Here is an 11,694-nt window from a genome sequence, read left to right as displayed (position 1 = left end):
GCCGGCCCGAGGCATAAGCGAACCAAGCGGCTGCTTAGGGCCCCGCTGGCCACCAGGGGGCCCCCGCCCCAATCGTTTTTTTTTTTTTTTTTTTTTTATACAATTAAATAACTTAAACAGGTAATATAAATGGATGAATGAATGAATACGAATTTATAAATGAATAATTAAAGACAAAAAATTTTGATTTGCAGAAAACTATGTGTCTGCAGGGCTAGCGTTTTAGTCAGGCGCAACATAGACACCTGCGCGTCGGCGCGCAAGTGCACAACGTCGTCACTCACTGTAAACAATGATGAGCCATTTGACATGTCAAAAAAAAGGATATATCCCTCTGGGGCCGAAAAGAGAACAAAGAAAAGGACCGAGGATGAGAAAAAAGAGCAAGATAAAGGTATGTTTGCATGATTATATACAGTATGTTTAATTTGTGTTAGTGGTGTGACAGATCGACGTTAATCTGTGACCGTGATCGACCCACGGTTTGGCTCGCATGCGCTTAAATAGTGAAAGTTTATCATTTGCACGTGTTTCAAAGGCTTCCAAAAGTTAACATTTCAAGTGATTTTAAACAATTTATCCCGCAAAAAGGCGCTAAAGTGAGCAGTATTCTGCAAGCCCATGCGGTTTAAATGGTCCAGCCCAGCTCCCTTCAGAGATCAGAACACTAACACCTGATGTTTAAACTTTAGAGAGAGTTACGCTATTTTGTGTCATACTGTAGTCCATTAACATATATTTGAGGAATAGAGCACTGAAAAGAACATAAAGTTTTTATGCTCCGCCGTCTGTATTTCCGTCTGTGTGAGCGCGCCGCGTATAAGTGCACTTAGTAGGGCACACATAAAATCTTTCTGTTCTTGACAGGGCACATACAAACAAAATGATCTCCACAGTACTCTTTTTCCAATAAAAACAGTTGTTTATGTCTTTAGACGGTTTATGTATAGATTAGGCAGAAACCAGGTCCGTGCTTTTCTTAAAGAGACAGTAACCTTAATTAACCTACTTAAGTCTGTGTCATTAATGTTAATCAAACCTTCCAAGACAAAGAGAAAATCACTTCTGTAGCTCTAAAAAAGAATAATTATATTTAATTCATACAATAAAGTGTTATGATTCATTTGATTTGATTTCTGTACCTAATGCTAATTTTAGCCCTTACTTACTGGCAACTTTGTTCTTTTTATAAATGTTTGTAAGTAATTTCTTCATTTTTTTATTAGTTTTTCCAACCCCTTATTCTGCTGATCCGAAAAATGATCAGATCTGTGCCTCAAAAACCATAATGTGATCCGAACCGTGAGTTTTGTGATCCATCACACCCCTAGCTAGCATTGCTGTATGTGTTGAAGTGAACGTTCCAACATCGGTAACGTTCCAGCTTCATAGGCAAAGCACATGCGCTCTCTGTCTAAGATCTTTGGTAAGAGATGGTATTGGACTTTATGAGAATATATACCAATACCATGTTGGGTAGGGAGATTTCTGTGATGAAAATGTACTTCAATCTTATTTATATGGTGGGTAGTGATGTAACAGTGCTATCCTATATTTATTTATTTATTGCTTGTTGTGTAAGTAATGAAAAATAAGCAAAATAAACTCATTCTGCTCGATCAACTATGCACTTATCCAATGCTATTTTTTTCAGGAACACTGTTGAAGTACTTTGGAGCACAACCAACTCCACCCGCCCCTGATGTTTCATCAAGTGTCAGTGTCTCCACAGCTGATGATGCAGCAGATGAGGTTTTTCTTGTTGGCCAATGTTAACATTCCATAGCCTGTTAATATGACATGACACATTGAAGAATAAAGTATTTTATTTAAGTATAGATTTTTTTCATTATTTAAATTATTATTCATTTATAATGTAACATTAGAGCGTGACATTTGTGTCCGCGTGGTGGGAGGGGGGCCCCCAAACACATTCTGCTTAGGGCCCCCAAGAGGCTCAGGCCGGCACTGCCTATTTAAGCATTTCCTTCGAGTTTTTGGCGATGGGAGCTCCAGATAATCAACCGGTGCTTAGGGCTCATATATACCGGACAACAGCGCCTCACCTCGGCCAGTCTTGCTGAAAATCACAGTAGTGTTTGTAGTGTTTAAACTGTGGATAAAATTCATTTCGGGTCCATTTAAAAGGCAATCTTTGGTCTTATAAGTATGTAAGCAGTGTTTCTTTGTATAATTTATTTGTAATTCGTAAATATTAATTACAGTAAGGATTAATACGAACTGGGTTTGGACGTAACTTCAGCTTTAGGACCTTAGGAGGTCGCATATCTAGGATGCATTTGTCATCAAGACTGTCTTATTTCAGCATATTAACAAGTTGACTTTTATTCTTAGTTAATCGTAAATTGTTGTAATATGCGTATGACTTGCGAATGTTATACTTAGTTAACTTAAACAAACCAGGCTTAATGGAGAATGCAGTCTGCACAGTCTGAACCTTCGAACTCAGAAACGGGCTGCAATTGGTTGTCCAGCTGTAACTCATTTTAAGTGACAGAAAAACTGACCAATCATATTGTTCATCTGAATGGGTGGGTTCTCTTAATCCACTCGCTCGCTCTGAGGACTTTCGTGTTTTAAAGATAAGTGTGACTTTACTGCGGTCTTTTTCGGTTTATTTAGTTTCGTGTTAGTTATATACACAAAGTATTCGATTAAAATGTTAATGTAAAACTATTATCCGCTGTAAATTAATTGTGTGTTCAATTGCGAAGTTCGCGTGGCTGACTGAATTGTTTGACAAAGGCGTCTTACTGGAGTTATCTGCTGCCCTCCGAAACTTGAAGCAAAACTGAAGGGAAATGTAACGTTATTCATTTAATTCCACAAAAGGTGAGGAAGATATTCGTTATCTTTTTAAAATGTTTAAGCTTTCTACATAATGTAAAATTAACATTATTAATTTTGCGACCTATTAACTATATTGTACTGCAATTTCCTGCAGGCAACGTGAAACATTGCTGAGGGAGAACTAACGTATATTCATAACAAAAGGTGAGTAATATTATTAAAAATATATATTGTATATATTATATTGTGTATATAGTGTATGTGTTTGTATATACACATGAGTAACTTGGTTAACAAATAAATATGTGACTGCATCCTATGGTGTGACAGAAAAAATGTAGGGAAAAGATTTGCCCTTTTCAAACATGTTTTGATATTATTTGTAATTCTAATGAGAATTTATTATCAGTTTTCTTCAAAACATTTTAATATACAAGTTTAATGTGTTGATTATTTCAGTATTCAGGCTGTATAAATGTATAAAGGTTTTAAGAAATAATTGCTGTTTAATGTTGCAGGATAATGATGAAGAGGCGGGACTTGGGCAGCTTGTGATGGCTGTAATTGTAAAGAATGGATCTTCTAGGAGTGGAAGCCCAAGGGATGCTGGAATTGTTATCGAGGCCTTAAAGTTGTTCCCAGGGCAGGCTTTATCCTCATTGGATTGGATCGTTGCATTGAATCTCCAGTATCCCAGGCATCTTTTCAGGTGTTTCAGAAACTTTTCTTGGAGCTGGATTCTTCAACGTTTATAAACTGATTACAGTACAGTAAGTCTAAACTGCTGTCTGATTTTCTGGGTGTGAATCAATGTAACAGAACACAAACATGGAACCTTTCGACGGGAAATGTGGACAGTTTTCTCTAAAGACTGTAAAATACTTTTTGAAGTTTACACTGTTACAAATACACCATTAAAAATGAGATGCTTTCCTGTTCTTTTGACTGCAATAAAATAAGAATTGATTCATCTTTGTCTGTCATTCTGAAATTAGATATAATACTCATTACTAATAATATTATTAATGGATGATGTTAAATTAAAATAGTATAATTGAATAGTATTTATTGTATAGTGCTAGGTCTTTGTCCTGTATACCCAATATTTTGTTTAAATTTAAATTAATTTCTAATTGCAAATTGCAGTTAACCTATTTGAATGGGTTACTATTAAAGACTTTATGGTATGATTCTAACTCAATTTTTATTTGTTGAATTTAAATAATGATATTGCTTGTAATCTGTTGCCACACTTTTATTGAGTAGATTTGGCATAATATTTTTTATTGTATAGTGCTAGATCTTTGTCTAGTATACCCAATATTTTTGTTTAAATTTTAATAAAATTTTTAATTGCAAATTGCAGTTTGGCTTTTTGAATATGTTAATATTAAAGAGTTTATAGAGTAAATCTAAATCAATTTAGATTTGTTGAATGTAATTAATGATATTGCTTGTAATCTGTTGCCACAATTTTATTGAGTAGATGGGGCATATTATTTTTTACAGTGCATGGTCTGTTTAGTTCTTTCATGTTACCCCATCCTATTTGTGTACAGGTGCGTCTTGTTACCCATGTTTAGTTTTTTTGTTATATGTAGCTGTCATGTTTCTATAGTTTTTTGTCTTGCTTTGTTTTAGCTAAGTCTTGTTTGTGTCGATTAATAAATCCACCTTTATTAGATGGAACGGCCACTCATTGGAGCTGCATTATACATGTTGAATAGTTTGATTTACAACATCATTGTTCAAAAGCTAATATAGCACAACAACATGATGAAAGTATATTCATTATGGATGAAAGTACTGTACATTCATATGATCTTTTAGCCAGCCGCTAATCTCACAGATGACAGATTCTGGATTTTTCAAGTGATATGAAAAACACTTTACTGTAAAAGCATGATTTCCATTCTCTGGTTTGACATCAGTACATGCATTGTTATTTTTATTTTTTTTGCAAAACAACAGCCTAATGCCTAATAAAAATGAATCATGCAGACAATCATAGACCAAACAATAACACAGAATAAACAGTACAAATCATGTGACTATGGGAACAGTCATGTCCTTATGCTCTGCTCAGAGATTCAGGCTCGTAACCTGAAGGTCACCAGTTCGAGTCTCACAGAGTCTCACATAAAGGCACGTTTTCCCTGGGCGCCCCCGAGTTCTGCATTGAGTATGGGTTTCATAACTAACAAACACTTTCACTTATAGAGGACAGTTATTACTTTTTAAGTTTAAATGCTTTATTTCTGACAAAAAATGTGACAAAATTGGTTGTGCAGTGACCTAAGCTAAAGCTACAATAGGAGCAGAATGTCATAGAGACTCTGGGTTGGGATTTTATAAATTAGAAAATTTAAACAAATCTGGAAGAGTAATTACATTTATTACATTTTTTGCAGATTCATTCCCTATTTTTCTACTTTCTCACAACTGAAGCAATAAAATCACACTGTTGAATATAAAAACATTTTTCTTTACCCTATCGCCAGAAGGGCTTTTGATGGCTTGCACTTCACAAGCAAACAACATTTCTACTCTTACAAATTGTGTTATGAACATGACATGCTGTGTTATTGGAAAAGTGAAGATAACAAGATGTTGAATTGCATACACTCTAATCATATTACGGTGTCTAATCTGTCAGTGGAAATAAATATATGTACCTACTGTAATAAGATTTTAAATAAAACCACAAACTAATCACTTTCCTAAATGGAGAGAATGTATTTTAATAATTTATTTCACATTTTTTAGATGCAATGATATTTTCTGTGCATGTATGATCATCATAAAGAGCCAATCTTTAGCAGAAATATTCAGTTGCTGCAATAATTTCACCATTTCCATGACTTTTTCACAGAAGAGGATGTGTGATCACAGCTTAGATACACGTTACATCAATATGATGGGTGAAAATTATTTTGAACTTCAACTTGCAAAAGTCACTTTGCCCCCCTTACAAATCCAGAAACAGGTGTGATGTTTTGTTCTGTTCTTTCTCTCATCTAAACACCCTGTGATACCCTTTGACCGTATTTATTTATTTTAATGATTTTTTTTTTAGGGTTGTTGTTACACCTTATTATGACAAAATTCGAATACCCTTATTTCCTAATATGCAAAAACTTTAAAACGCCACAACAAAACAATCACAGCATACTGTAGGGGGCCCAACCTCTTTTTCTTTAGGGCCAAAAATTGCTAGTGGCGCCCCTGAGCTTACACTCTAAAATGCTTGGTTATTTTCAAGTGTATGGTAGTAAAATCATACTAATTTGTAAAACCTTTGTCAACAAATACTGCCCTTACGAAACCATGGTTATTTTGTGGTACCATGTTTTTACTACAGTAACCATGTTTTTTCGTAATGGTGTTGTGTGCATGGTACATTAACTTATGGTTTGCAGCAGAGGTACAACCCTGCTCCCACTGCAAAGTTTAGTTCCAATATGTGAATAAGGAAACTGATTAACGTGTGCAGACTCTCAAACTTACTTCCTCAAACGCGAATTGTCAATAAACAAGGAGAGAGAGAGAGAGAGAGAGAGAGAGAGAGAGAGAGAGAGAGAGAGAAAGCGCGCGCGCGCGCTACGATGCGCTGTATTAAGACTGCGCGAAGGACCATACAGCCAGGAGGGTTAAAGAAGGTGGAGAGAGAGAGAGAGAGAGAGAGAGGTGTTGCTCTTTCCTCACATTATTCCAACCAGAGGACTCTGTCTACCGAAAGAGGAGAGAGAGAGAGAGAGAGAGAGAGAGAGAGAGAGAGAGAGAGAGAGAGAGAGAGAGAGAGAGAGAGAGTTGGAGGACGGAGTTGGTCCAGGTCCTCGCACCCCACGCGCTTTGAGCAGATGGCATCAGTGCTATCGTGTTCAGCCACGCTCCCAATCACAGCTCAACACTGAGGTAACGGAACATCGCCTTCTTAGCCACCGCTTCAATGTTGTGTTTGCGTTTTTAACGCCTTTCTTTGGCTTTGTATGTGTTTGGCACTTGTGAGCAGCTGATTTTTTTACTAATTTACAGCATCATTGTTTGTATGGATTCCTGTGTGTATTTGTGTGTGTGCATGTGTGTGTGTACACATGCATATGTATCAGTGATGTAAGCATTGTTTGACAGCAGTTACAGTAGATGCCAGATTCATTCTTAAGACTTCAGATGGGTTGCTGATGCATAACAGAAGGACGTCTTTAAAAATCAGTTTTAGGTTAAAGTGTATTATTGTACAAGGAGAAGTGTAAGGTTTATGGTTTATTTTTATTAAAACAATTTAAATAGTGGAAATGTAAATATATTTGTCTAAAAAGAAATCTAACCAAAAGTGCAAAAAGTAACATAGCTACTGTATATACACATTCACGTTTAGGCATTAAGCAGATTCTTTTATCCAAGTGACTTACACAAGTAAGGAATTAATGATAGTATTTAGGTATTAGTTATAAGCAAGACATTTTATAAATACAATATACGGTATATTCCTATTTTATATACTACAAATGTATCAAGTATTATATACTTTAACTTACGTGAACTTTATGAGTTAATCATAATGCTTGCCTCTGTAAATACTCACAATTATCAACATTTACTGAGCTTCCCAAGCTAGATGCACACTGTACGATTTTGTCAGACTGTACAAACATGATCCCAGCTATCTTGCACGTCACACTGTATAATATTAAATGTCATTAATGCCAGACTGCAAGATGCAAAATCATACATTGTGCATAACCTGCGTCTGTCTTTGCTATTAAGTGTGATAACAGACAAAAGACACTAGGACACTTGTAGCGGTCAGAGCATCATGAGTTGTGTTTAACTGATAATGATAAAAACAAGCATGTGTAAGTGAATTACGAAATTGAACGCATCTATCTCTGTACCATCCTCCTGGGTGCAGTGACTGGGGAAGTAATGAGTACAAGAGGTGTAATAGATAGAGGACTATAGAGAAGGAAAATCCATTAGGGTGTAGTGTATCCTGGCAAAGTCACTGTCCATCTCCAGAGCAATCTTCACTTAGACTCGTGTCAGACTCGCTGTAAATAAACTATGTGGCTTGAGCTCAAGGCAAAAAAGAACTTGCATAAGAGCACTGCTGAATACATTAATAATTGAATGTGTTATTGTATAAATTCAGAAGCACAGTGCTATCTAAAGTCATTCAACAACTTAGAACAGATCAATTGGAGAAGATGGTTGTATTCCAGTAGCTCAGTCGGTAGATCATTGTGTTAGCTGCGCAAAGGCTGTGGGTTTGATTCTTAGGAATACACATACTGATAATATTTACGCTTTGAATGGGCAGTATGTTGTTTTGGATGAAAATATCTGATAAATGCATAAATGTAAATGTGACATAGTCGAGTATAGATTGTTGTATCGGATGTACGCACGTTGCCGTGATTACAGTCGTTACCTTCCGGCCTGTGCTTGTTTATCAGTCTGGCTAGTGACTAAACTGACCTCTGGAACAAATAGCCTACCTTGTGGAAATTAAAATGGCTTTTGTTTTCAAAAGACGAGGGGAGATGGTGAGCATAGATCACTGCTGTGCGGATTTGGCAGCCAGGCAAGAATTCAAGGACCTGTATACATTGTATACATTCCTTTATTTTACACAGTAATGTTAGCTCAGTGTGATACATTAGTTGATATGCATTAGCTATGATTTGAACTTAAGAAATTGACTTGTATACCCTGAAGAAGGCTTGCTGTGCCGCTATGCGTGGGTTGCTGCCCAGTTTAATGTTTTTTTTTATGTAATATAGCCATGTTTAAATAAAGGCTTTTTATAACACTTTTTTGAATACGAAGAGTGCCTTGGATCCCCTTTTTTGACTTGTTATTTATTTGGCTTGTTATCAAAAATAATATACGCTAGGACTCTGTTGTTATTGGATCTATTACGGAAGTTATGTTTGGCCCACGAAAGCCATATGTGGTTGCATGTTTATGTGGTTGCAGGTGAAACATCTATAGGAAGTAATGCAATGATCGATCAACATAAAAGTTAATAACTTAATAAAAATCTGGTTGGTGGATGCAATAGAGGCAGAACTTCAATTTCATCTTGAATTGGGGTAAAATTGAAATGTTTAAGCAAATAATTGTTAAATATTCGTTGGACCATTCTAAATTCCTTTGTATTCTCCATGCAGTTTTAACCTATTTGTACCTGATGCTGAGCGCACAAAATAACATCTACCGCCGGTTAATTTTATTTAATGTTTCTAAGTGCTACAGAGATATTAAGTTTTTGGTAGACATTGACAATTCTTAGCATTTTTTCTGAAAACCCTCAGGAGATAAGGGTATTTATCCTAAAATAATATAGGTTTTAGGCGTTTTTGGAGTTAATGGGTTAAAGGGGACATATCATAATAATCTGACTTTTCTAAGTTTAAGTGCTATAATTTGGTCCCCAGTGCTTCTATCAACCTAGAAAATGTGAATAAGAACAACCCAGTAACTAGTTTTGGTAAACCATTCTCTGCAAGCACATGAAAAAGTAGGTCAAGGAAATTTGGTTCCCCTTGTGATGTCAGAAGGGGACCTATTATAATAATACAGTCAATTAATCTGCACTGTCCAACCATGGCACAGCCATTTAGTGCGGAGAGAGAGAAAATAATTGATGGCACAATTTAGTGTTAATAAAATAAAAAAAACACATTATTGCGCTCATTGTTTGCAGTTTATCAGCTTATTTGCATTTAAAAGAATACACCCCAAAACTGCACTATAAAGTGTAAATTTTAACATGCTATATTAACTTATCTATATGGTATTTTGCTCTAAAAAGTTTTCTGTACTGTCCCCTTTAAAGCCAGACATGAAATAAGACCACCGCAATGGGTTTTAGCGGTGTAGACAGCTTTGTTGAATATAATGGGAAATGTCAAGATTTGTGATGCCTGTATGACGGTTACCCCCAGTGTGTAAGCAGCACTGGACTGTACTGTAGTGTTTTCCATAAATTATACTGCTGACAGTTTAATCAAACAGTAGAACAGAAATAAATTTGGTAGCTTGGTTTATTTATTGCAGTATTATTTACTTAAGATGATGACATGAGAAATGTCCATCCATAGAGAGCAGTATCAATAAAGCAATTCAAATACACAATAAATTAATGATTATAACTCAGTTACATCGGCAACAACACTTTTATTTTGCACAAGGTAAAATAGAATCATTGGTGCCCTGACGGTCTGGTAAAGTAATCATTTGTATGAGAAATCATTTGTCACTGGTTCTGTTGTTGATCTGTTGCTGCTGTTTGCATTTGCACGTTCAAATTAAGTAAATGTTTGTATTGTTTTTATCTGGGTCACAGACAACCATTAACTCAATGGCAATTTAATATTAAAATCTTATTAGTAAACGGTTAATGTTTTGTTAACAAGCTGCGGTTGTCACTAGGGAAAATCATCTGAAATAAACAGTTTATAAAGAGCTCCGATGCAAAAGCTGCTAAAGCCACCTCCCTCAAAAAGGAGATAATGATATAAATCGAATGCATTCAGCACGTATTATACGTTCATAAGAGATGTTCACTTCAAATCTGCCTTTTTCAGAAATATTGCTTTGTTGTCAGAATTCGTTAAACACCACATTGAATTTTCACCAAAGTCCTCTAAGTGCACTGGAAGACGAATTGGACAGAATGAAGCAACCTGAATGTGTCAGTCATATGCATAACAACGTCCCCTAATGCAGTGGTTCTCAAACCTTTTCCGCATGCGGCCCTCCTTGTGTACGGTGCATTCGTTTTAATAATTTTATTAAACAAAACATATTAAGTTATACAAAGTAGTGCTGTTGGTAAGTAGCCTTATTTTTTTAGGTTTAATTACACAGAATTCATGATAAATCAATGTATTTTATAAAATATCATAAAACTGGGTCCCCCTGGCACCATCTCGCGGCCCCCCTGGGGGCCCTGGCCCCCAGTTTGATAACCACTGCCCTAATGTGTGCTTCAGTTTCTTTATTTTTACATTCTGACTTTTATCTTTGCATCTTTAGTGATTTTACAATTGTTTACTCTGTCCAAACAAGCAATATTTTTTTTAGTAGTGGTGGTTTGTAGCCAAATAAGCTTGCATGCACTTAGAGTGTTTTGCAGCAAAACACAGTCAAACTTTTTAAATAACAATGAAATTACTTAAGTAACAAAGTGAAATGAATGATCTTTATAATGTCATTAAAGTGAATATACTATACCTAAACATGAAAAAAATGCTCATTCTGAAGACAAAACCATGTCAGATGCACTTATAGGGTTTTTGAAACTTCTCATGCTCTATCTAGCTGAACTAACCACCCTGTAATATTACAGTTTCTTGATCTTTTCTTAGCTCAGCATGTGGAATTTCATGTCGGACATTAGTCGTAATAATCCAGCCACCTTTTTGATGATACACTAATCATGGAAAGTATGTCTGTAGGTATATGGGTAACTTACCTAAACCTCACAATCTTGACAAAACAATGTGAAACACAAGAGAAAAAAACGTGTTCAAAAATACTGCACTGTGCATGATCTGAATTGTGAAAAGTGGTCTCTGTTTAATACAATACAGAAGCCATAAGAAGGGTTGGAAAGCTGTTTTGGATTAGTTAAACATACAGCTATTTAACAATAAGACTAGGAATGTGTGTAAAGTAAGGTAATATGGTACATTTTAATTTAATATTGACTGATAAACAATTTGCAGGTAGAACATGCAGTGTAAATCCTTGAATCAGTTATTTCACATGGGAAAAGCACTGTTCGCCATTTTAAAGACCTGAAGAATATGCATGAAATACTCCCTATGGGACTAACAAGCCATTAGCGTGTCTTAAGCAACCTTGAAAGTGCAC

The 11,694-nt window shown here is 35.7% G+C and overlaps 1 protein-coding gene and 2 long non-coding RNA genes across 9 annotated transcripts in view; all 3 read left to right on the top strand.

Moving 5' to 3' along the window:
* Positions 1 to 259: 259 nt before the first annotated feature.
* On the top strand, positions 260 to 1,838 carry LOC135773116 (uncharacterized). The gene is made up of 2 exons (XR_010543445.2): positions 260 to 394; positions 1,655 to 1,838. It is a non-coding gene; the product is annotated as an uncharacterized lncRNA (long non-coding RNA).
* Positions 1,839 to 2,148: 310 nt separating this feature from the next.
* On the top strand, positions 2,149 to 4,056 carry LOC135773117 (uncharacterized). The gene is made up of 3 exons (XR_010543446.2): positions 2,149 to 2,853; positions 2,966 to 3,015; positions 3,330 to 4,056. It is a non-coding gene; the product is annotated as an uncharacterized lncRNA (long non-coding RNA).
* Positions 4,057 to 6,597: 2,541 nt separating this feature from the next.
* Positions 6,598 to 11,694, top strand: part of gramd1bb (GRAM domain containing 1Bb) — a 172,309-nt gene continuing 167,212 nt past the window's right edge. For all 7 annotated transcript variants that reach the window (XM_065282898.2, XM_065282896.2, XM_065282893.2 and 4 more), the window contains exon 1: positions 6,598 to 6,726. The gene's annotated coding sequence lies outside the window, so the exon portion shown is untranslated. The remainder of the gene's footprint in view (positions 6,727 to 11,694) is intronic.

Source organism: Paramisgurnus dabryanus, chromosome 9 (genome assembly GCF_030506205.2).
Source record: "Paramisgurnus dabryanus chromosome 9, PD_genome_1.1, whole genome shotgun sequence".
Classification (NCBI taxonomy): domain Eukaryota; kingdom Metazoa; phylum Chordata; class Actinopteri; order Cypriniformes; family Cobitidae; genus Paramisgurnus; species Paramisgurnus dabryanus.
The sequence above is the reverse complement of the archived record's forward strand: the minus strand, read 5'-3'. Positions and strand labels throughout refer to the sequence as shown.